The sequence below is a fragment of the Zootoca vivipara genome, chromosome Z1 (genome assembly GCF_965207765.1).
Source record: "Zootoca vivipara chromosome Z1, rZooViv2.hap1.1, whole genome shotgun sequence".
NCBI classification, from domain to species: Eukaryota; Metazoa; Chordata; class Lepidosauria; order Squamata; family Lacertidae; genus Zootoca; species Zootoca vivipara.
In genome coordinates this window covers 7,153,837-7,179,026 of record NC_142583.1, presented here as the reverse complement: position 1 = coordinate 7,179,026, position 25,190 = coordinate 7,153,837, and the positions used below count along the sequence as shown (strand labels likewise).

Sequence of the window (25,190 nt, the reverse complement as noted above, 5' to 3'; positions counted from 1 at the left end):
AGCGGGACCCAGCAGCGGGACCTTGCTGCTGAAGCGCCGCGCCGACAAAGCGCCGACAAACAGCTGGTGCCGGGGGGGGGTCCCTTCGCGCTCTTTTCTGGCGCTGAATCAAGGTGGCGACCCCCCCTCCCTTTCTTTCTTCCTCTCTCTCGTTCTTATTCTTTCTTTCCCTCTCCTTCCTTCCTTCTTTATCTCTGTCTTCTCTCCCTCTTTCTTTTTCTTTCCTTCTTTATTCCTTCTTTCCTACTCTTCTTTCTCTCACCTCTTTCCTTCCTCTCTCCCTCCTGCTCCCTCTTTTCTTCCTTCCTTCCTTCCTTTCTTCCTTCCCATCTTTATTCCTCTCCCTCATTCTTATTCTTTCTTTCCCTCTACTTCCTTCCTTCTTTCTCCCTTTCCGTCTTTTCTCCCTCTTTCTTTTTCTTTCCTTCTTTATTCCCTTCCTTATTTCCTACTCTTCTTTCTCTCCCCTCTTTCCTTCCTTCCTTCCTCTCTCCCTCCCACTCCCTCTATTCTTCCTTCCTCCCTCCCTCCCTCCCTCCCTCTCCTCAGAAACATAGGATGCTGCTTTATACTTCTGGCCCTTAAACCCTGGAACCAGGAGAGCAGCTCCAGTGAGTCAACCTCAGCCAGTCCCTTTGGTGAAGGGTGGTGGCTCACTGGCAGAACATCTGTCCTGCATGCAGAAGGACCCCAGCATCTCCAGGTACTAGTAGCTCTGCAAAGGTCCTGCATGAAACCCTAGCGAGCCTCCACCACCCAGTACAGTTACCAAAAATCATTTTACAATAAATTGTACAATAATTGTACATTTGAATATCTACTTGCCATTATTTTGACTATGTTTCTGCTTTCAGAGCTAGTTATTACTTACATTATTACAAAAAACAGTAATAATTGAATGCAGTGACAATAATTTATGATAATAAAGAGTGGACACATAGTCCTACAGATACAACCGGCCCTTTGAGGGTGACCAAACTGCTGATGCGGCCCCCGATGAATTTGAGTTTGACACCCCTGAGCTAGAACATGTTACAAAATTGCAAGGAATTTATGAATTAAAATTACAATTAAACTGTGGTAGCGGTATTAGGTTGTTTTTTTTTTAAAAAAAAACACCCAGCTGCTACGGCTTAGTTTTTAAGATGAAAAGTACCCCAAATGTATGTTTGCCTTTTATTCTACAGATTTATTATGTGTTCTGATTCCGTCATTGTGAAACCAAGGTATCCGCATGTATGACAAGGTTAAGACTGGAATAGCGTACAGTGGAACCTCAGTTTATGAACACCTCGGTTTATGAATTTTCGGTTTACGAACGCCGCAGACCCATCTGGAACGGATTAATTCACTTTCCATTACTTTCAATGGGAAAGTTCACTTCAGTTTATGAACGCTTCAGTTTATGAACAGACTTCCGGAACCAATTGTGTTCATAAACCGAGGTACCACTGAATTGTTACATAGAAAAGTGCAATATTTTCTCTAGAGTGGTCATTCATTGGTGCTGTGTTTGTTGGATGGATTGTGGTAACACAATCACCTATTTGTTTATTCTTGTTCACGTAATACTGTAAGTGGTTTAGTCTGACTATATACATGTGACAAAAATACATAGTAGAACACGGAATGGAGAGAATGGATCCTCTACAGGTGGAGGGTTTAGGTTCTGAGTGCAGCTCCAGATACACAATATTGTTATGATTTTGTGGGTCCCAAACCTCTCTATGCCCTGGATCCAGCAAGTGTTAATATCTAAGCCAAGTTTATTTATTTAGAGCAAAAAATGTACTTGGTAGTGATAAGCTAGTCACATGAGATTATGTGGTTATTCCTCCTGTGTTTGGCCCCAGGGCCGTCTTAAACCCATCTAGCGCCCTGGCGCTAAGGTCCCTCCAGCGCCCCCCTCTGAAAGTGCAGCACCAAAGCGATCATGCTGAGGCAGCCGCCCTTCTATGAGCTGGTGGGCTACAGGCAGCCCCCTCGCGCCTTGCTGGCCAAACCAGCTCCTGAGCGGCCAGACTTGGCTCCAGAGCCTCTCCAAGGACCCGGGAGTGCCAAGCGGACCGCGGCAGCAGTGGGAGGCGACCTCCGAGGACTCCGTGCTGCACCTCCTTCTCATTTCCCCAGTGCTGGGTTCCGCTCAGTCAAGCTTCGCCACCAGCGCACGCACCGTGGGACCAGCAAGAGCTGCTTGGGCGCTGTGTGTGCCCTGGTGGCAAAGCTCGACTGAGCGGAACCCAGCGCTGGGAAAACGAGAAGGAGGTGCAGCACGGAGTTCTCAGAGAAGGAGAGAGACGCAGCACAGCCTCTTAGCTCGTGGAGATCAGTCCTGGCCAGATCGCTGGAACCCTGCGCTCACTTGGTGCCCTTCCAGTGCCCTCCAGCGCCCTGCGCTGTGGTTCTCCGCGCCACTAGCCTCTATGGCTAGGACGAGCCTCTTTGGCCCAGTTGTAGTGATTCTACACAGTGGAGGGACACCTTTGTTATGAACGATTCAATAAGAGTTATGTTGTGAACTGCCCTGAGATCTGCGGATGAAGGCCAGTGGAAGGAAGGAAGGAAGGAAGGTGTGCAGGCAAAAGGCAGATTTTTTCTTTTTGCTTAACAGAGTTTATATTGCATTGATAACAATGCTATAGGTTTCTGTAAATCCTCCCATTTCACATTGTGGAGTATTATATGTTTTCATTTTCTTTGGAAGGTAGCATGTTGGGATCTTATCATTTATTTCTAATATTTTCTTTTTCAGTAGAGATGTACAAACAGAGGACAAGTATACTCCCTTAGGCAAACTGTGCAGCCACTGATCCTTCCTTAGTCTCCCAAAGACGCCCCAAGGATCCATTTTTAAAATTTATGATTTTCAGTTTTATACATTTCAATAACTTTACAATCATTTTAACATTTCAAAACTTGACTTCCTCCGCCCTCTTTCTGCGTTTCCTTAATTTTTTTAAAAAAATATTTTCTGTATATTCCAAATGAACTTAATTTACTCATTCTTTCATCTACTTTAATTATATACTCTTATAAAACTGCAGGTTGTTACAATAAGCCTGACAATGCTCTTATCTGTTTACAGTTTATTTGTAAATACAGTATTCAATAAACCATCTCCATTCTTTTGTAAAAAGTTTGTTATCTTGATTTCTTATTTTTCCAGTAAGTTTTGCCATTTCTGCATATTCCATAACTTTGTATCCTTTTTTCTTTCACTTCTTCTTTCCAATATTTGGGCAAGTAACATTCTTGTCGCTGTAGTCACATCTCTATATATAAAAATGTAGGCATTGCACGCGCAGAGGTCACAGCCTTTCTCCGTAACTGCTGAACCGTAATGTAACAAATTTGGCCACAACGTTCAATGCCCACCAGGAAGGGATCTGGCGTAAATCCCCCCCCCAAAAAACCCACACCTTTCACACCTAAAATAATGATTAAACACAAAAAAGTGGCAGCCAAATTAGACATCACCACCAGAAGCTCTGAAGACTCCAGCAGCTGCGCCGCCAGATGACATCACAAAATTCCACAGCAACCAACTGAAAACAGTCCTTTTGCAGCAACAAGGCCCAGCTTTTTCAATAGGCTGCAGCATTGCCAAGCAGGGAAAAACAAATAGAATACAGCCTTTCACAATGGGGGGGGGGGGAACACAGGGATGAGGCACAACAAAGGGAGGGAGAAAACACATAGCCATGGGGGGGGGACGGGACCCTGAGTCAGCCAAAGCAGTGGGGGGAGGGTTGGGACAGGGAAAAATGAGTAGGCCACAGCATTGCCCAGCAGGGAAAAACAAACAGAATAGGGCCTTTCACAACCGGGTTGGGGGGGGGTCATCTGGATGAGGCATAACAAAGGGAGGGAGGGGAAACACATGGCCATGGGGAGGGAGGAATAACCCTGAGGCAGCTAAAGCAGTGGGGGTGGGTTGGGACAGGGAAAACTGAGTAGGCCGCAACATTGCCCAGCAGGCCACAGGGAAAAACAAACAGAATATGGGCCTTTCATGGGGAGGGGGAATCACAGGGATGAGGCACAACAACGGGGGAGGAGGCTCACAGGGATGAGGCACAACAAAGGGAGGGGGAAAACACATAGCCATGGGGGGGGGACCCTGAGTTAGCCAAAGCAGTGGGGGGTGGGGACATTTTCAGGAACATGTGTGGGTGGGGGAGTCTTATTTTTGAAACTTTCAGTAGGGGTGTCAGGGTTGGGACAGGGCAGGTGAGGGGACTCTAAAGGGAGACTCTGAAGGCCCGTTTAACAGAAAAAGGTCCATTTAACACACAACCCCACAGCAACGCATGGCCGGGCCAGCTAGTACATGAATAAATTTCTATACAGTTTGGGTAGTTCTATTCCTATAATTCCCAAAAGGAAAGCTTCTGTTTTGTTTTGTTTTAACAAATGTTATTTGAAACACCTTTTTCAATTCATTATATATCATTTTCCAGTAAGCTTTAACCTTACCGCAAGACCACCAACACCCCAATGATTCTTCTGCCAACTCACACCCGATGGAAGACTGGCACCAAAACTTTGCCACCCCCAGTTAGCTGTGCTAAATCTGATAGGTATTGGATTCCAAGGACTGGAGAGAGATTTCCTGTAATCTCAGACTATCAACATGCTTCTGTGAAATCCCTGATCTCTGTCAGGCAACATCATAGGAAATGATAATACAGTAGTTCCATTTGCATTAATCATGAATCTCAACAGTATCATGAAATCCTCTTTGCTGCAAGTGGGCCCTCATTTTTGTACGGCTGCTGCTGCAAGATTGTTGCTGGTCTTCTGAATTTATCCCAACACACTATAGTGTAAAATAAAAAAATTCCTTCAGTAGCACCTTAAAGACCAACTAAGTTTTTTTTTTGGTATGAGCTTTCGTGTGCATGCACACTTCTTCAGATACCCTATAGTGTGTTTACCCAGTAGGACAACCTTCACTACCGTGTTTCTCATATTATAAGACATGTCTTATATTTATTTTTTCCTCAAAAAAACCCACTATGGCTTATTTTCAAGGGATGTCTTATTTTTTTCCTCCTCCTCCTGCCACGGCTGGCATTGCTGCTGCGCCTATCACTATGTCTTATTTTCGGGGTATGGCTTATATTCCTTGAATGCTTAAAATCCTGCTATGGCTTATTTTATGGGTATGTCTTAAAATATGAGAAACAGGGTACCAGTTTCTTTCCGCTGTTTTGGACTATAAGTCTGATCAGTATCAGACTTACAGCAAAAGGGTCACCAGTTTAGTGAATGCCACAATTCAGGAACTTCAGTTTCAGCCTGAAGTTTGACATTCTGCTAACCATTACTTGCATTTCTAATAAAAGATATCAAAAATCTTACAGCAGGCAACTGGCAAAAATAGAGAGATTAAACAAGGACTAGCAGTGGGGGAGGGGAATTATTCATAAAGTCACAGGAGGACTCCATCAGTGGCTGTTCTGTGAGAAGAAAGAATTGAAATCTATCAAGTATGCTAATTATTCTGAATTAGGGTTTTGCTTGAATATACTGTACTTGGAACCTCACAAGCCAGCAAGTGGGCTTTTGTTTGTCCTCCCCCCAGCGTAGTTTTATAATTGCTAAGTAGCATAGCAAGAGGACATTAAATGAGTAGATTAGGGAATAGAATATTTTCTCTCCCTCCCCCTTTTATGTCCAGCAAATTGGTTAATTTATTGATCATATATGCTAATCCCAGTGAGATTCTTCCTGAGCATGCAGAGCTTTGGAAGCCAAAACTGCACCCTTGCACACAATAGACAAATATCAACAAACACACAAATCTTTAGTGGAAGGAAAGACTCTAAGGTGGCAAACCCCCCGAAAGTTGCCTCATAATAATTCAGTGGCATGGACTGTTCATTGGCCAAGTGAGCAAAAGACTACCAGGTAGGGAGGAAGGGTGACTAGAACAGAGTTGCTGGATAATAATAACAATAACAATAATAATAATACCCCACCCATCTGGCTAGCTTCCCCCAGCCACTCTGGGTGGCTTCCAACACATAAAAACATAACAAAACATGAAACATTAAAACCCTCATGATTCAGGGCTGCCTTCAGATGTCTACTAAAAGTTATATGGTTTGTTTATTTCCTTGACATCTGATGGGAAGGCATTCCACAGGGTGGGCGCCACTACCGAGAAGGCCCTCTGCCTGGTTCCCTGCATCTTCACTTCTCGCAGTGGGGGAACTGCCAGAAGGCCCTCGGAGCTGGACCTCAGTGTCCAGGCTGAACGATGGGGGTGGAGACGCTCCTTCAGGTCTACTGGGCTGAGGCCGTTTAGGGCTTTAAAGGTCAGTGCCAGCACTTTGAATTGTACTTGGAGCCAGTGTAGATCCTTTAGGACTATATGGTCCCAGTCAGTTGCTCCCAGTCACCAGTTTAGCAGCCACATTCTGTATTAGTTGCAGTTTCCGAGTCTACTTTCAAAGGCAGCCCCATGTAGAGCGCATTGCAATAGTCCACCCTGCAATACAAAGAGAGAGAGAGAGAGAGAAGCTTGTGAGAGACGGAGAGAAAGATTGAGATTTTCAGCTCATCTCTTCCACATTGAGAAGCTATTTTTAAACGCAGGACTGAAAGAGAGAGCTGCCCAAAGATATTGATGAAGAATGTGGCCCCTCCCTCCCTCCAATCCCCCAAAGGCAGGAGCAAACTAACTCGGACATAGTGTGAAACATTTTAAAAGGAAAGCCCTTGCTAAGGGAAATTTCAAGGCAAACGCAGCTCATTGTCCCCAAATTGCAGGTCCGAAGGGGCAGCTGCTGGAAGAGAGAGACTTATAGCACCCCTGCTGTGAGAGTTCACAGGGACCGCTGCAGATCAGGCTCTCTTGTGCTGCCCAGAAGTATTAGGTTGGGTTGAAACTGGTAAAATAATTTATACAACAAACCTGCGTTGCTAAATAGCCCCTGCTTAGACCTACTTCCAGACCAAAGCAAACATTTAATTGCATGCAAAAGCCTCATGCACTATTGACTTGCTTGCCAACAGGTTGCACTATTGAAATATTCGAAAGCTAAAATAAATATATAAATTTTGCACAATTCCCCCTATTAATTCCCTCTTGCAATATGCATGTCCTAAGGTGTACACACAGTTTGTGGAAGGTGACAAGTGAGGTTGTAGAGGTGCCCCATTTCAACAGGGTTTGCACTTTAGAATTTGCCTTGCAATTCTCTGTAATGTGCAGGGATTCTGTAGCAGTTGCTCAGGGGTTCGTTGTAGAAAGTGTTATATGAAGATGAGGAGTTTGAGAACCGTTGCCCTTGAATGTTCAGTTTTGCACAGAGCTTTCAAAGTGAAATGTGGCAACTCTACGTTGTGGATGACAGTTGTATGTTGGGAGGAATGATAATGATGATAATAATAATAATAATAATAATAATAATAATAATAATAATAATAATAAATTATTTGTACCCCGCCCATCTGGCTGGGTTTCCCCTGCCACTCTGGGCAGCTTCCAACAAAGATTAAAAATACATTAAAATGTCACACATTAAAAACTTCCCTAAACAGGGCTGCCTTCAGATGTCTTCGAAATGTCAGATAGTTGTTTATTTCTTTGACATCTGATGGGAGGGCGTTCCACAGGGCGGGAGCCACTACCAAGAAGGCCCTCTGTCTAGTTCCCTGTAGCTTTGCTTCTCACACTGAGGGAACCCCCAGAAGGCTCTCAGCACTGGACCTCAGTGTCTGGGCAGAACGATGGGGGTGTCATTGCCATCTGACTTTAATTGGGACACGGGTGGTACTGTGGGTTAAACCACAGAGCCTAGGGTTTGCTGATCAGAAGGTCGGCGGTTCGAATCCCCGCGACGGGGTGAGCTCCCATGGCTTGGTCCCTGTTCTTGCCAACCTAGCAGTTCAAAAGCACATCAAAGTGCAAGTAGATAAATAGGTACTGCTCCTGTGGGAAGGTAAACAGCATTTCCGTGTGCTGTTCTGGTTCGCCAGAAGCGGCTTAGTCATGCTGGCCACATGACTTGGAAGCTGTACGCTGGCTCCCTCGGCCAGTAAAGCGAGATGAGCACCACAACCCCAGAGTCATCCATGACTGGACCTAACGGTCAGGGGTCCCTTTACCTTTACCTGATTTTAGGCACTTACCTGGAGGCCACCATCATGTTACACAGTTTTACCTTTACGCACAATCTTTTTTATATTGCGTGGCAGTAGATGAAAGTTTCCAGCATTGAAACATCATCATTTGCAGCACCTTCCAACATGGTAAGAATTGTACTATGTCGCTGCTGCTAATCATGTTCCTTGTGAAAGGAACCATTTAAACACGGAAGTAGGCTAAACATATGGAACTGACAAAGTCATCCAGCTTGGCTCTTTCATGCATTAGGGTGCCAGCCTGTAGTAGTGCATTCTTCATTGTGGCATTGCTACTTTTGAATGCTTGTAAATGCTTGCGTTGCTCCACCTTTCTCTAGTTTTAGGTAAATGGTGAAAAAGACCTGCCGGTTTGGCTAAGCCTTCAGAAATACTTCGAATTTGTGGCAGGTGCTGATCTTAAATTGAGCTTTGGTTCTGTTTTTAAGGCTTGGCTGTTTTGATTTGCATGTGTCCCTGTGCTTTGTACCTTGCCATGGGCAATTAGTAAAGTGGAAAAGCAGTAAATAGAATTGGCTGTGTTAACTGTGGGAGGGGGAGGGGTGCCTGGCTAGAGATTAGGGAGGGGAGGGAGGGTAATAGACCTGATAAAGGACAGGAGAGAGGAGAGTAAAAATAAACACTCTCTTGGAATTTAGTAAATGTTATCCTAGACACTTTAACAACTTTTGGATAATGTGAATCCCTGTCATAAAAGGAAATGAATTCTGTTCATCAACATCTTCCTGAGAACTTAATTTTAACTAACAGGCATTAAATGCAGCATTGCTGGAAAATTTAAGGAGCTCTTCCCATTCCTTTAGATTGCCCAAAGGAAAATATGAATAGTGCTATCAATGAATTGGCAAAATGCTCCTTTGGATTTTTCCATCTAGCTCTGCCTGTGCGCTTGCTTGTTCAAATGGGATTTGGAAGGTTACATTGCTGATTTTGCATTGGCAAATTATCATTTTTGCCAGTAGTCTCCCCTCCCCCTGCTGCCTTTCTCCCTCAGTTCGCTCAGCACAGCATCCAGGCACTCAGAAATTTTTCAGCGTATTTCTGAGGCATCAGCCAGAGTAGCCTGGTGCTTAGCTGTTAAGGGAAAAGGCAAAATTCAATTAAATGCCTAGCTGCCTAGACCGGGGTTCAGACTTTGACTGGTAATATCTAAGGCTTGTTGCTGGTGACTTGGCAGACCCACAGTCTCTGCAATATATCAGGCAACAGACACTGTGGAATTTTCTCTGAAGTTAAAAATAGATTTTAGAAAATAGAGTCCTAGGAGTATGTATGACTTTACCTAAGAAAATGGAAACTAAAAAACAAAACAAAAACAAAAACAAGCTGATGGTTGCAGTAACCGTTTTGAATGTACAGTGGTACCTCAGGTTACAGACGCTTCAGGTTACAGACGCTTCAGGTTACAGACTCCGCTAACCCAGAAATAGTACCTTGGGTTAAGAACTTTACCTCAGGATAAGAACAGAAATTGTGCAGTGGCGGCGCGGCAGGAGCGAGAGGCCCCATTAGCTAAAGTGGTACCTCAGGTTAAGAAAGTTTCAGGTTAAGAACAGACCTCCAGAATGAATTAAGTTCTTAACCCCAGGTATCACTGTATTATTGAAAGGGAGTTTATGGTTGACTTTTACATTTTCACAATTATGGGGGGGCTAGGTCTAATGCCCCCCTTCCTTCCACAAGGTCTCAGTGTGGCTTGCAAATAATTAAATCTAATTAAAACATAAACATTGAAGAAGCAACACCATTTATAAGAGAAGTATATACACAGCAGTTTCGTGGAAAAAAGCTTTCTGTCTTTGTTAAAATAAATTTTGTCGAGCTATCAAATGACCCAAGTGTAAAGTTGTCTTGCTTTTAATCACAGAACTAATCAACTGATTAAATAATGCTATACGTTTACATATATGACATTTGGGGCTGTTTTAATGAACATTGTTTTGGAACAGGTAGGTAGCCGTGTTGGTCTGACGTAGTCGAAACAAAATAAAAAAAATTCCTTCCAGCAGCACCTTAGAGACCAACTATGTTTGTCATTGTTTTGGAAATTCTTCTACGTTTATACAGATGATTTTACATTAAAACTTTGGAAGATTGCTCTGACTTCAATCCATTTTTTTACCTTACAAATCTATTGCTAGTTCATTGATGGGCACATTTCACATTGCTCTTAATAAGAGAGAAAGGAGTTGAACTAAAGAAATTGATGTCCATATGTGAATTAGTAGCATACGTAAGTCAGACACCATAGCTAAATGTAAGAGTTGCTACTTCTACTAGAGGGGTGTATGTGTATGCCGGACAGCCAGTGTTAATTCATTCACATTAATTCCCTTAAATGTATTAAATTAACTATTGACTGCCTGTTATAAGCTTGAAAGAAATGGTCACGTGGCAGTTCTGCTAATACGGTAGTACGCCTTGGATTTCTTTGCACCGAGTTATCATTCTGCCAAGATAATATACTCATTGAGATGGAATTGCCACCATCATAACCAAGCCTGAATGTTGCCATACAGCTGTGGTTCAGCTACCTGGAGACCACACTGCTTGATGAGGTTCTGACATAACCTTTGTGGCTTACTAGTAAGTAGACATTGAACCAGCTGTAAGTTGTTTTAATTGGGACCTTTAATGATTGCACCTCTAAAATGCATGGCAGTTATACTTGTGCATCTTGGAGGGGCTCAACAGGGTAGGGGATACGTATGGCAAACCTATAAAAGAGAAATGGGAACATTTCTCATTTTCAGGCATGATTCAGTCTGGTGGTTTGAAAAGTTTTTACACTAATTGTACCCTTTTCACATCCTTTTACCTGCTAAGTAGTTGTTGTACCTTAGCCACAAAATCTCTGCATATTGCAAAGGATTATTGGCAGTTTTAGAGTATAGTCTCAGTTCCCATAAAGCGCTGACCAAGCTTTCTGGACCTTGCTGTTGCGCACAAACAGAGAGAGCGTCCTAAACATGCTATGGCTATGTGTTACAGGGAAGTACTATTACCAATCTTATGTTGAACACAATCTTAAGATTACACATAAATGCATCAAACAAAACTTCCATCCATTATCTATTTTTGATGAAAAGCAGCCTCAAGAGGTTGTTATTCTGAGCAGCGGTGCAATTGGAAGGGAGAGGGTGTTCAGCCCCCTTCCCCCCAGCTGCTTTCCCATTCAAAATCAACCTTCCAAAACCACTTTCCTCTTGCAAGGTCCCAGGTGAGTTTTTACCTCGGTAAGCATCTGAAATCCAGGCAGTGGGGTAGCCGTTTGGGAGGTTTTGAGTAGGGAAACAGATTGTGGGGAAGGGTTAAGTAATCCGTCTGCTACCGTTCACAAAGCCTTGGGGCTACTTTGTCATAATCATCATTATTATTTAAAACAACATCATAGAGGCTGCTTTCCAGATGTCTATGTGCAAAATGTAGTTCCTCCTTCACCGAGGAGCCCAGGATTCTTAAGAACACTGTTTGAAAATTACAGTACTGACCCAAGTCAGAAATGGACTGGTTGATACTAGCTCCGTTGTCTGTACCAAGGCAATTTCACATAGGCTCTAATGTTGTACAAACACTGGGGAAGGAAGGCTTATTTTACGAGAGGATGTGCACAAGAAGATGACATAGTTTTGTAGGAGATTAGCAGTCCTCGGTGAGAAATACGGTGTAATCGAAGGAAACTTGACATTGAGATCGGGGAAAGGAGAATTTGTGTATTAATGAGTGGCGCTTACTTGTTGGCCTCTGAGTGTTGAGGAACAGAATCTGTGTTTTTATGGATATTGAAACACTTCTAAACAATTGTACACTGTGCAGAAAGAGCACAAGGTTAGAATGCTTCCAGCAAATGCTAGTGTGTATATTATGAAAGATACTTGTAACACAACAAAATACAATGTGCTGAGGATAATGGCAACATGGATTGGTGTTTTTAAATTGTAATATAAATGACAACTTGACCTGTATGTTTTATGAATGTAAAACGTATTTGTGACATGTTTGTGCCTTTTTTGTGCTCTCTTCATAACTTATTTCTGAAACATTGTAACTTTTGCTACAATTTTTCTTATGTCTTGTTTTAAAAATTGTGATACTGTTAGTTTTTAATTTAGTTGCCATTAAATGGAGAGGAACAGTACAAATATTGCAATAGATCAATGAAATGAAATAAACATTGCTTAACTTTACTATTCTTAACTATTTGAACAGGGCTGGGCTGGGGCTAGGAAACACCATGCGGTGGGAATCTCCTAGGCTAGTTTACTTCACAAGGTTGTTAAGATAAAAGGATGATCCCACAGCTGTGGTGGCTCTGGAATACAGGATGGGAGACTTTTTAGGATCCTGAGATCAGCAAGGCGGAAGAGCCCTGAGAAGCTGGACTATAAACCAAGAAATCTTAACTAAGATTTTTACTGACCACACTTGAAAAGAAATGGATGCCAAAACGGTACTCAAACACCCAAAACTGTATTGTATTGGTGTGAAGCTTGGACTGCATTGTTGAACTTGGCACATAACTTGACTAGCTTCCACAGGTTATCTGGACAGAGTACATTCCAAGTTAAAAACTTTTACTGATGATCTTTTGTTGGAGGCTTCAAAATCTTGAAGCTGGTGTTTGCTGCCCAGATTAGTGGAATATAGATGTGATAAATACAATAGGGACGCGGGTGGCGCCGTGGGTTAAATCACAGAGCCTAGGGCTTGCCGATCAGAAGGTCGGCGGTTCGAATCCCTACGACGGGGTGAGCTCCCATTGCTCGGTCCCTGCTGCTGCCAACCTAGCAGTTTGAAAGCACGTCAAAGTGCAATTAGATAAATAGGTACCACTACAGCGGGAAGGCAAACGGCATTTCTGTGTGCTGCTCTGGTTCGCCAGAAGCGGCTTTGTCATGCTGGCCACATGACCTGGAAGCTGCACGCCGGCTCCCTTGGCCAATAACACGAGATGAGCGCTGCAACCCCAGAGTCGGTCACAACTGGACCTAATGGTCAGGGGTCCCTTTACCTCTAAATACAATAGGTGGTCTCTTATAATGATTTTGTTCATACAAAAAACCCTTACACATACATACATACATACATACATACATACATACATACATACATGTTTATATCTGTCTGTGCATGTTTCATTACAATATCAATGTGGAAAAAGCCCTTTCTATGTTTCTTTCAAGGTGCTTCCTTGAAATTTCCCTCCCTTTTATATCATTACAGAGTACATAGAATGTCAGTCATGCAATGTGCATGAATTAATGCCTATGGCTAAGCATTGTTTAGTAAATCACATATCAGATCTTTCTTATCTAAAGGTAAAGGTAAAGTCTGTTAAGTCCATTCGCGGATGACTCTGGGGTTGCACGCTCTATAGGCCAAGGGAGCAGACAGCTTCCGGGTCATGTGGCCAGCATGACTAAGCTGCTTCTGGCAAAAACAGAGCAGGGCATGGAAACGCCATTTACCTTCCTGCCTATTTATCTTCTTGCACTTTTGGGTGTGCTTTTGTACTGCTAGGTTGGCAGGAGCTGGGACCGAGCAACGGGAGCGCACCCCGTTGCGGGGATTCAAACTGCCAACCTTCTGATCAGCAAGCCAAAGAGGCTCAGTCGTTTAGACCACAGCGCCACCCACATATCAGATCTTTCTTATCTAAAGCACCTTTAAATTTGGGTTGTGAGCATACTGCTATTAAGCGATCTGTTGAATTGCTTAATTCTTAAGGGGGGGGGGAAATGTGATAAAAGCTAAACACATTCCTGATGGCAGAAGTTGTATTACTCACTAGTGACTCATAGCGGTTCCCCTCCCCACATCTCTGAAACATTCAGCACAAATGCGGAAAATACACTGAGCTAATTGCTAGGAAGTGTGTGCACAAACACCATACCTCTGCCCCTTTGAGATGCAGCAGGAGGTTGGTTGTGGATTGAATCACTGAAGCGATTCTGGATTCTATGGCTCTGCCCATCTCATGCACATGCTTTTGCATAAGATTCACTGGTTGTTCTAGGAAATGCTACTGTGCCAAAGAAGCACCACTATCGAACTTAGTGCTGCATTCATCAAGTCTAGATTCTCATGAATTTGCATAAGAGAGTGCAAAAGGACTTGTGTTCATATGGACAGTTTCTTGTCGATTCTTGCAAGTCATGTGTATGTGTGGCCTCTATTCTGGAGAATAGAGTTGTCTGGCTCTGGATATATCATGGTGGATTCAAAGCAGTGCTGATTAGGAAGAGGAGGCTACCACATTCTTTTTCTAGAGTCCTCCACTGGTGCATACATACAGTTCCTTGCTGTGGTAAAACACCACATAAAAAGAAGAAGAGGAGGAGTTTGGTTCTGGGCACCACAGTTCAAGAAGGATACTGACAAGCTGGAACGTGTCCAGAAGAGGGCAACCAAAATGGTCAAAGGCCTGGAAACGATGCCTTATGAGGAACGGCTTAGGGAGCTGGGTATGTTTAGCCTGGAGAAGAGAAGGTTAAGGGGTGATATGATAGCCATGTTCAAATATATAAAAGGATGTCATATGGAGGAGGGAGAAAGATTGTTTTCTGCTGCTCCAGAGAGGTGGACACGGAGCAATGGATTCAAACTTCAAGAAAGAAGATTCCACCTAAACATTAGGAAGAACTTCGTGACAGTAAGAGCTGTTCGACAGTGGAATTTGCTGCCAAGGAGTGTGGTGGAGTCTCCTTTGGAGGTCTTTAAGCAGAGGCTTGACAGGCATATGTCAAGAATGCTTTGATGGTGTTTCCTGCTTGGCAGGGGGTTGGACTGGATGGCCCTTGTGGTCTCTTCCAACTCTATGATTCTATGATTTGATATCCCGCTTTATCACTACCCTAACAAGTTTCAAAGCGGCTAACAATCTTCTTTCCCTTCCTCCCCCACAACAAACACTCTGTGAGGTGAGTGTGGCTGAGAAACTTCAGAGAAGTGTGACTAGCCCAAGGTCACCCAGCAGCTGCATGTGGAGGAGCGGAGACACGAACCCGGTTCCCCAGATTACGAGTCTACTGCTCTTAACCACTACACCACACTGGCTCTCTTGTTATAAATATTTAACAAGGAATCTTTTTATATATGATTACGTCCAGAAAAAAAAAGATTTTTGACATGTGCTGTTACAGTATATACTTTTGGAAGCACTCTTAGTGCTAATACAGTGAATCGGTGTTTTTGAAACTATCTCTTCTTTACTCAAAAGCTGATCTGTGGCACAGGAATCTCTGGGTGCTGCTAAGTTATTCACAACTTTGATGCAAGCTATAGCAAAATGTGATACAGTGAGATCCGTTTGGAATCAGGCCAACCTGGAAACGTACCCAGGAGGAACATCTTGGGGTTGGGATCAATTAAACCTGTGCTTGTGCTAATTTTATAACGTATTTCATTCCAAAGCCAAAATATGAACTTGCCTTCTCGCTGTATGTGGTAAACTGTGCCAGATGTTGCACAACCCCCAGTATGTTAATTTCCGAGTGTTTTCCTTTCCTTCAGAAGAAATGGATGTGCGAGGGAGTGGTGCTAGATCAGGCATTCCCAAACTTTGGCCCTCCAGATGTTTTGGACTACAATTCCCATCTTCCCCAACCACTGGTCCTGTTAGCTAGGGATCATGGGAGTTGTAGGCCAAAACATCTGGAGGGCTGCAGTTTGGGGATGCCTGTGCTAGATAGTGCTAAGGACTCTGTTGTCATGGGCCTCTCTCCCATACAGCCTTTAAACCCACAATCCTAGTGAAAATCCTCACACAAGGTTATTATTCAGTGGCTGCTGAACCATTGGGTGCCATGTGAGTGTGTTTGTGTGTGAGGACACCTTTGTTACCCTTGTGTCTCCTGCATCTGCCACTAGAGCCAGCCGCTGAGAGAGATGGAGAAGCAGGCCAGGGATGAAGCCCTGGTTTGAGAGGGCCATCAGAATGGCAGCTAGAATACCTAATAACTCCAAGCAAGTCTTGGCCTTTTTTGTGTGCATTCTAAATAGATTGTAAACCACTTGACAGCTTTTGTTAGTAGGTGGGTGTGAAGTCTGACTTTGCCACAGCTGCCCTGTAAGGGAGGCCAGTCATAGAATAGAACCATTGAATTGTAGAGTTGGAAGGGACTGCAAGTATCATCTAGTTGAACCGTTCCCTGCAATGCAGCTAAAGCATCCATGACAGATGGCCATCTAGCCTCTGCTTAAAAACCTCCAAGGGCGAAGAGTAAATCACTTTCTGCACTTTCTTCTTCTTCTTCTTCTTCTTCTTCTTCTTCTTCTTCTTCTTCTTCTTCTTCTTCTTCTTCTTCTTCTTCTCATTACTTTCTACACTCCTCCTCCTGTAAATAATCCACCTGATGTGCTCTCTAATGCATTTAACATCATGCCTGAATTTGGTCCTTGGATAAGATTTCTAAAGAAATCCTCAACTCTCCCTGCTTCATTTATGGTTTAGATGCCCGTTATTCACCTTTAAGCAGTTCTCTCTGTGTGAAAAGAATTCCCATATTGTATCTTCATTGTATATAATTCCTGTTTAGATGTCCATGGCCTTGGTTCACAGAAGCAGATACCCGCAGAGGCAGGATATGCATACAGTCACAGCCAGATGATTGATAAGTCCTCCATTGAACTCCATTGAACTTTCAGAGCTTTTCCTTCTTCTCTTCCTGCTCTGTGTATCTTTTCCTTTTCCGTTTGACGACATCATGTGGGACTAAATTCAGAATTTTCGTCATTTGCTTTCTTCAGCTATTTAAGTTTGGCAATGAAGGGAAGGGAGGGTAGATAAATAAATGTGTGTTCTGTTCCATTTGGTCTCTTGTTTAAATGTATGTTGTTTCCCCCTTCATTTTCTTGAACTTCCTTGGGAAAGAGGAAATTTGAGGGACAGGCTTGCTGGATCGGGAACATGATTCAGTAAACATGCATATAATGTGCAATTTTCTTGAGTCTGCTGCCTCTCCTCTTCAGTGCCCTCCTTCCACTCCCTTCCTCACCCAGCAATCTCTAATACAGAAAAAACAATTCTGAGTGACATTGCAGAGTTGTTAAGATTATTGAAAAAATATATGTGAAGGACTGTGAACGCTTGATGAAGCACTCTATCAGGGCTGACCATATACATGCATGCAAGAGAAATAAGTGTAGTTATATTCCGAAGCATCGTCAAAGATTCTGCTGTGGGTGCTCATGTAGCTGAATGGACAACTCATTTTGAAACAGAACCTCTGCTTGCCTGTTTCGCTGTGCAAGCTACTGCATTTAAAACTCTAGTATCTCACTCCACCAAAGCTTTCAAAGATGTATAAAAATGTCTCGAACAAATGCTGGCAATGTGGGGAAAATGAAGGAAATATGTACCACATGTGGTGGACATGCAGGAAAATCAAAGGGTTTTGGAATCTTCTCTATGATGAAATGAAAAAGATTTTAAAATTAACATTCATAAAAAAAAACCAGCTGCTTTCATTGGCAGAGTTACCAAAAAATGTAAAAGAATTTTTTCTATATCAAAGTATCAAAACCTTTATTGGCATCACTTACAAACATTCAAAGTAAATAGGCCAGTACAATCTTGTCGCCATATCATCAGTTTTATATGCAACAGTGGCCGCCCGAATGTTAATCGTGATGAACTGGAAAGGGGAAAGGGTTCCAACAAGATTGGAATGGCAGAATAAATTACTAGAATACGCAGAAATGGCACAATTGACTAATCGGTTGAGAGGTAATACAAAACAATCATTTATTCAAAAATGGGACCTGTTTAAGATATATTTACAAAAATATAACAGTGGTGTGACATCTATGGCTGCATTTGAATGACCCCTGTAAAAAACAATAACAAAGAAATAAGGAAAATTGGTACGATACGTTGTAAGAATGTACAGTGGTACCTCTGGATTCGAACAGGATCCATTCCGGAGCCCCGTTCCCATCCAGAGCAGTATGGAACCTGAAGTGCCGAATCTGTGCATGCTTGTCGCACAATTCGGCGCTTCTGCACATGCGTGTGATGTCATTCAGTGCGTCTGTGCATGCGTGAATCGCTGGACCCAGAAGTAACCCGTTCTGGCACTTCCGGGTTCGGCAAGTTCATAACCTGTGATGTACGCAACCCGCAGCGAACGTAACTAGAGGTATGACTGTATTAGAAAAAATGAAAAGATGAAGGTAATAATCATATGTACATTCAATATTAGAAATTTTAAATGCACTAGGAGTTGATGGGAAGTCTATCACACATTAGTAAGAACGTTGAACAAAAGAGACTGTATAAGATTGAATCAATTTTTATTTGTATATTTACATAAGATTACTTACACAAGATTGTTTTTTGTTTATAGAAGTTTGTTTTTGTTATGTATGAAACTTAATAAAGCATGGAAAACCTAAAAAACAAAACAAAAACCTCTTGCAATTCATCTGCCCCATGTGTGTAAGTTGCTTTGCAGAGCGGCAGCCTTGGAAGTTGCCATTCTGTGCATTGGGTATCCTTCCCTTGATGCCATCGCTGCTGCTTGAGGTTTTTGACTGACTTGGAAGCAGTGTACTGTATATAGTTCTCGTGCATTTTTGTTTTTAGTCTCAGGGCACTGCAGAGTATGAAGTCAAGAGATATTTGGTTCAGCTCAAAAAGCAGTGCTAAAAAACCCCCTCTAAAATGTTTTGACTAGTATCTTGAAGCCTGTTAAAATAACGGGTGCTAGAGCGCGTGTCGCGGCAGCAGCAATGCCGGATCGCAACCCCGGTGCTCGGCTATAGGAGAAGCCGGGGCAGCGGCGCCGCCTCCTCGGCCAAGCCTGGCCCGGCCTACAGGGAGTAGGCTCGCCGGCCCCGGGATCCACCCACCGTCACCTCCTTTCCACCCCTTGGTTGCCTGCCACCATGGGCGCCGCTGGGAGAAGAAGAGGTGTCGGGGCTCAGGCAGCCAAGGGGCGGAAAGGAGGCGGCGGTGGGTGGATCCCGGGGCCGGCGGGCCTACTCTCCGTAGGGTAGGCGGCTGAGGGGGGTGGCCCGGGCTGAGGCGGTGGGCGTCGAGCTGAGGGGGCCGCCGGGGAGGCCGCCTCGAGCTCCGGGCTCCTTCTTCCTCCTCCTCCTGCAGCAGCAGCAGCAGGAGGAGCGCGACACCTCTGGCCGGGACAATGGCGGGACCCCCTCCTCCCACCTCCCGGCAGCTCCTAACATAGCTAATACACAATAGCAGGTTCTGGTTTTTATTTTACCACACTTGAGTGTATTCAGTTGTCAATCCCAGATTGTTTGGGTGGCTTGATTTCAAAATCAAGAATTAGTAACAAAATCAACAATTAGTAACAAAAATTCTGTAATGTGGAGCAAACTGAGAGATGCAGTGGTCTAAAAGTGGGTGCTACCAAACTTCGTGGCAGAATGGTTATTTAAATGCAGATCTCCCTGGTCTCATGTATGCACTGTATACATTATGTTACACTGCCTCACAGGCTGCATTAGCAAGGTGAGGGACTCTGGTGGCGCTGTGGTCTAAACCACTGAGCCTCTTGGGCTCGCTGATCAGAAGCTCAGCGGTTCGAATCCTCGCGACGGTGTGAGCTCCCATTGCTCCGTCCCAGTTCCTGCCAACCTAGTAGTTTGAAAGTACACCGGTGCAAGTAGATAAATAGGTACTGCTGTGGCAGGAAGGTAAATGGTGTTTCCGTGCACTCTGGTTTCCATCTCAGTGTTCTATTGAGCCAGAAGTGGTTTAGTCCTGCTGGCCACATGACCTGGAAAGCTGTCTACAGACAAACACCAGCTCCCTTGGCCTGAAAGTGAGATCAGCGCCACAACCCCATAGTCACCTTTGACTGGACTTAATTGTCCAGGGGTCTTTTACCTTTACCTTTAACTATTAGCAGGGCCTTGGGCATGGACAGCTGTTCCAGAAGGATGCCATTGTTGGCATCAAAAGGTAAATCAAATACCCGAGGGATTATATTTTTAAACGTATGGTGCAGAAGGATGGAGAGAAGGCGAGTGAGATGGAAGTGCAATAAAGTAAACATAAAGTTGAAAAGTGTAGTATGTAGCCTCTGCTATCATAACTGTCTCTGATGGAAAGAGCATAATTATGACACGGTGTGATAGTGCACTCAAATTCATGAAAAGATAACAAAAAAAAGCAAAAGGAAAACAATGAGCTAGTCTTCTGACCATCAGGAAGCACCAACAATACTCCCACCTTTTTCCTGTGACTTACCCAGAGTTCCTTCCAGGCAATATGAATAACTGATAATACTTTGACCTGAACTGAACTGAGTGCCAAGTGGAAATTGTTTTTTAAAAATAACATTTCCATCTGATCAACACCGCGTTTTGGCAACACCCTTCCCTTTCTGCTTTGCCCGGCAAAGAAAAGCACAGTTGGCCAACTTATCAACTCCCTTTGTTTTATATTTTTGTCTTCCAACTAAAATCCTGAATGCCATAGGTGTGTTCTTTTAAGAAAAAATTTCCCCTATTTTTCAGCATGCAAGGAGCTCTCCCAACAACTAACAGCCTGATCTTATGCATGTTTACTGAGAAGTAAGTCCCATGTTGCCTGCCGCTGCTTGCTGTGAGGGCATAGCATTGTACCCTAACTACAATAAAACACCCATCAAAAGCATTAAGAAATATTTAGACTCTTGGTGTCCTGGCCTACTGTCTCACCGAGTTAGAACTAGGAGACGTCAGCCTTGTGTATGGTTGCCCCATGTGATGAGTTACCTTGAGCCTCTCCTTGAGCCATCATTTATTCCCACATTCTGGAATAGCCACATCAATCAAGGCGCCATTATGGGCGGGAAAAGCTACAAAAGACCTCCTTTTGTGTTGGGCCTTTCTCTGGGCTACAGCAGTCCAGAGACTCGCTTTGTACTGGCTTCTGGCTTAATGCATCTTCCATGACTCTATGAATCGGGTCCTGGATCCCAGATCTGACATGTTTTCTAACACAGAGTGGCACTGGTAGGTCTTAACTCACAACCACTAGGTTAGGCTGAAGGAACCCTAGTCGTCCAGAGACTAGGAGAAATGGAAGTGGAACTGAACGACCAGCTCAACAATTATTTAATTGTTAGCATGTTTAGAGGCACCTTTCTTTCGTGTGTCTAAAAGCTTTCTAAACAGAAAACCTGCTCAAGCTTTGTCTTGTTGCATTGGTAGTATCTAGCAGGCAGACAATATTATTTTTAGTATGTGTGTAATTTCAGAATGTAAGTGTGATTCTTCTTTGGCTATCAATTATATTGACCTTAGTTGTGGTTTTCTATACAGTACTCAATACAGTATACAGTAGCCACAAGATTTTCTTTTTTTAAAAAACCACACACATAACTTTACTTGCGGACCCTTTCCTTGTAGTAGAGAGAATGGAGCTTGCTATCTTGTTCAAAACTCAATTTAATCTCGATGTTCTATAACAGGCACGTCCAACAGGTAGATTGCGATCTGCCGGTAGATCACTTGGTGTCTGTGGTAGATCACTGGCTCTCCCCAAACAAGCTCAACAACTTTGGCTCCCCTAAAAAAAAGTTCAACAGTGTTGGCCTGCACCCCCCCCCCAAAAAAACAGGGTTTCCTTCCTAAAAAAAAGCGTCAATTAGATAGGTTCTCTTTCTATTTGCCTGTTACGTTTCCTTGGTAGTGAGAGCAGTTGGGGGCCCAGGGTATGGTTGGTTATCTGGTTGGCTGCAATGGGGTTTGTTAGCATTGGGCTGTGTGTGTTTGTGGCGCGGCTTGTTGGGTCATGTAAGCCAGATTGATTCATATGTTGTTGGTGGGTTCTTCTTGTTGTCTTGTTGGGCTGTGTATGTGATAAAGGGGAGCCATACTGGGGTGAAGGCATCCTCTTCTATTTGTCCCTGTGTCAGTTTCAGTTTATTGCTTAGCTTTCCTTGTAAGGCTGTTTCCCATATGATTTGGTACCACTGGTCCGTGTTCACCCCTGGCAGGTCTCTCCAGTGTCTGGCTATGACACTTCTGGCTGCTGAGAGTAGGTGGGCTATAAGCTCTGTATAGTGTGAGTGGTCATTATATAGGAACTATACATTACACTAGGACATGAGTCATGGTAGCTAGGTGGCAATTTTTGTACTGGAAGAAACACTTCCAGAGGAGGAAGTTGAGTGTGGAGACACGAGAGGAGAGTGCTTGATTTCTGCCCAGCTACTATGCACCTGCTGCAAAATGATGCTTTGAAGACATGAGTTGAAGCTAAAGTGAGGAGAGGAGAGGCTCTTGGGAGAGCAACTCTGAGCAGGGCAACAATGAGTAGGGAAAGGGTTAAGTGCCCCTTTCCTCTCTGTTGCTTAATTCTGCTCTCAACTCCCAACCACCTCTTTGGGAAGCATCCTTTTCTGTGCAAAAAAGGCAGTGTGCTTACCACTCTTGAATGTAGTTTGGCTGAAAGTGTGAAGCCTTACGCCCTGAACCAATTATGCTTATTCAGATGCCTGAAAGCAGAACACAGGGACATGGCTGCCAATATGGTCCCAGCAGCCTCAGCCAGGATGCCCAATGGTAAAAGATGATGGGAGTTGTAGCCGGGTAACATCAGAAAAGCAGGTGCTTGTTCTGTGCCACTGAAGTGAAGGGATTCCAATCGAAGCAAGAACTGCCTCCTGCCTTCAGCTATCTGCATAGAAGTCATCAAAGTAAACCTGTTTTATTTAGACATCTGGAAAATGTTCTTTGACAAAGATCCACCTGATGACCGTCAGTGTCTTTTATAAAGAGATTTTCAAATCAAAGATTTTTTTAAAACCGTCGGTGTAAATCATACCATCTTTATGACACAGACTTTTCTTTCTCCCAAGCTGCAGTTTGGATTGTTTAGTCACAATATTTGCCTCTATACAAATGAATTTCTTACTATCAGTACAAGTGAGTGGTTTGGGATTGCTAATTTTAAAAGCTGATCCAAGAGGTGGACCGTAACTTTGCCCTATCTCTTTGTACATATGTCCACATATATTTTATGTCCTCCGTGATTTGTTTTTGTTTTTGTTTATTTTGAGCTATCTTGTAACAAAGCACCAAACTTTGCTCACACTGTCACTGTTACTTTGCTTACAACTTCCATATTGGGATAAAGCAGGTGTCTTCAGCTTCTTCAGAATGGGATCACATCTCTGATATTAGGCATACCGGTAGAATTCCCAACCCCGGTATACTGCTGATATGCATTTGCTGAGGATAAACAGTGAGATGCGGGAAGGAACTCTTCCCTCCCTTTTGCCTTGCACAATTGATGGCAAATACATAGTGGCTTGGGAATAATGAATATGCCTGTTTCGTATCAGAAAGGCAAACAAAAAGTATTTCACTTGGAAAATACTGTATATTCCTGCGTATAAGACTACTTTTTAACCCAGGAAAATCTTCTCAAAAGTCGGGGGTCGTCTTATACGCCGGGTCGTATTTCTTATATGGCGAGTATATACCAAACTCTATATTTTAACTGGAAAACTTGGGGGTCGTCTTATACGCCCAGTCGTCTTATACGCCAGAATATACTACGTACTGCGTTGCTACAATGTCAGTGATTAGAATGATTTTTCCCTCTTTTAAAATTAGTACAGTTGTGGTATAACACTTTTGTTTCCCCGGTACTTCTCTAATTTTACTTTTTAATTATTTAAAAAATGAATCAGAAGTGTTTAACTAGGAATCCCGAACAGAGTGCAGTGAGAGCACTGCAGATAATTCAAGAGTTTGGCAGTGTGGCGGGTTTTAAGCTGAATAAAGGGAAAACTAAAGTATTGGATAAAAATCTGACACTACAAGAGAGACAGAATATAGAGGAATGCACAGGACTGAAGTGTGTAAAAAAGGTGAAATATCTAGGAGTTAATATGACGTCAAAAAATTTGAATTTGTATAAAGACAATTATGAGAAATTATGGAAAGAAATCCAGAGAGATTTGGAAGTATGGACGAGGTTAAAATTGTCTTTAATGGGTAGAATAGCAACTGTTAAAATGAATGTTTTGCCGAGAATGTTGTTTTTATTTCAGGCCCTACCGATAGTTGATAAAATGAAATGCTTTCAAGAATGGCAGAAGATATTGTCTAAATTTGTCTGGCAGGGGAAGAAACCAAGAATTAAATATAAACTTTTGACTGATGTTAAAGAAAGAGGAGGATTTTCCCTGCCGGACTTAAAGATTTACTTTGAAGCTGCTGCCTTTTGTTGGTTGAAAGATTGGTTTTTGTTAGATAATGATGATTTGTTGGATTTAGAGGGTCATGATAACGCATTTGGTTGGCATGCATATTTATGGTATGATAAAGTGAAATTGCATAAAGGTTTTAAAAACCATATAATCAGGAAATCATTGTTTAATGTCTGGATGAGATATAAGGATTTGTTGGAAAGGAGAACTCCTAGGTGGATCTCACCTCTTGAGGCAAAGAAACCTAAAAGGACAAATATGGATGAGAATAGGTTGAAGTACAAAGATATCTTGATGGAAGTGGGAAACCACTTTAAGTTAAGACCATACGAACAATTGAAAGATAGGTTGAGTGACTGGTTTCAGTATGTGCAGATAAATGAGGTATTTAAGTTAGACAAAAAATTAGGATTCCAATCAGAAAAATCGAAATTAGAGACGGAGTTATTAGAGACAGATCACAAGAATTTGTCCAGAATGTATAATTTGTTGTTAGAATGGCATTTGAAAGATGAGCAAACAAAATCAGTTATGATTGAATGGGCCAAGGATCTGGGTCATAATGTGATGATGTCGGAGTGGGAAAAATTGTGGAAGAAAGGTATGAAATTTACGGCTTGTACGGTGTTGAAGGAAAATTTGATGAAAATGATGTATAGATGGTATCTGACGCCGGTCAAGCTAGCTAAAATGTACCACAAAAGCGACAATAAATGTTGGAAATGTAAACAGGATGTTGGCTCATTCTACCATATGTGGTGGACATGCCCTAAGATAAAAGGCTTCTGGGAAATGATTTACAATGAATTGAAAAAGATGTTTAAGAACACATTTTCGAAAAAACCGGAAGCCTTTTTGCTT

The 25,190-nt window shown here is 43.0% G+C and overlaps 1 protein-coding gene and 1 long non-coding RNA gene across 8 annotated transcripts in view; one reads left to right on the top strand and one right to left on the bottom strand.

The window, feature by feature from the left end:
• Nucleotides 1–1,372, bottom strand: part of LOC148687275 (uncharacterized) — a 337,005-nt gene extending 335,633 nt beyond the window's left edge. The window contains exon 1 of the long non-coding RNA XR_015947149.1: nt 1,292–1,372. This is a non-coding gene — a long non-coding RNA (uncharacterized LOC148687275). The remainder of the gene's footprint in view (nt 1–1,291) is intronic.
• Nucleotides 1–25,190, top strand: part of LDB2 (LIM domain binding 2) — a 193,978-nt gene that overhangs the window by 8,791 nt on the left and 159,997 nt on the right. The gene's annotated exons all lie outside the window — the stretch shown is intronic.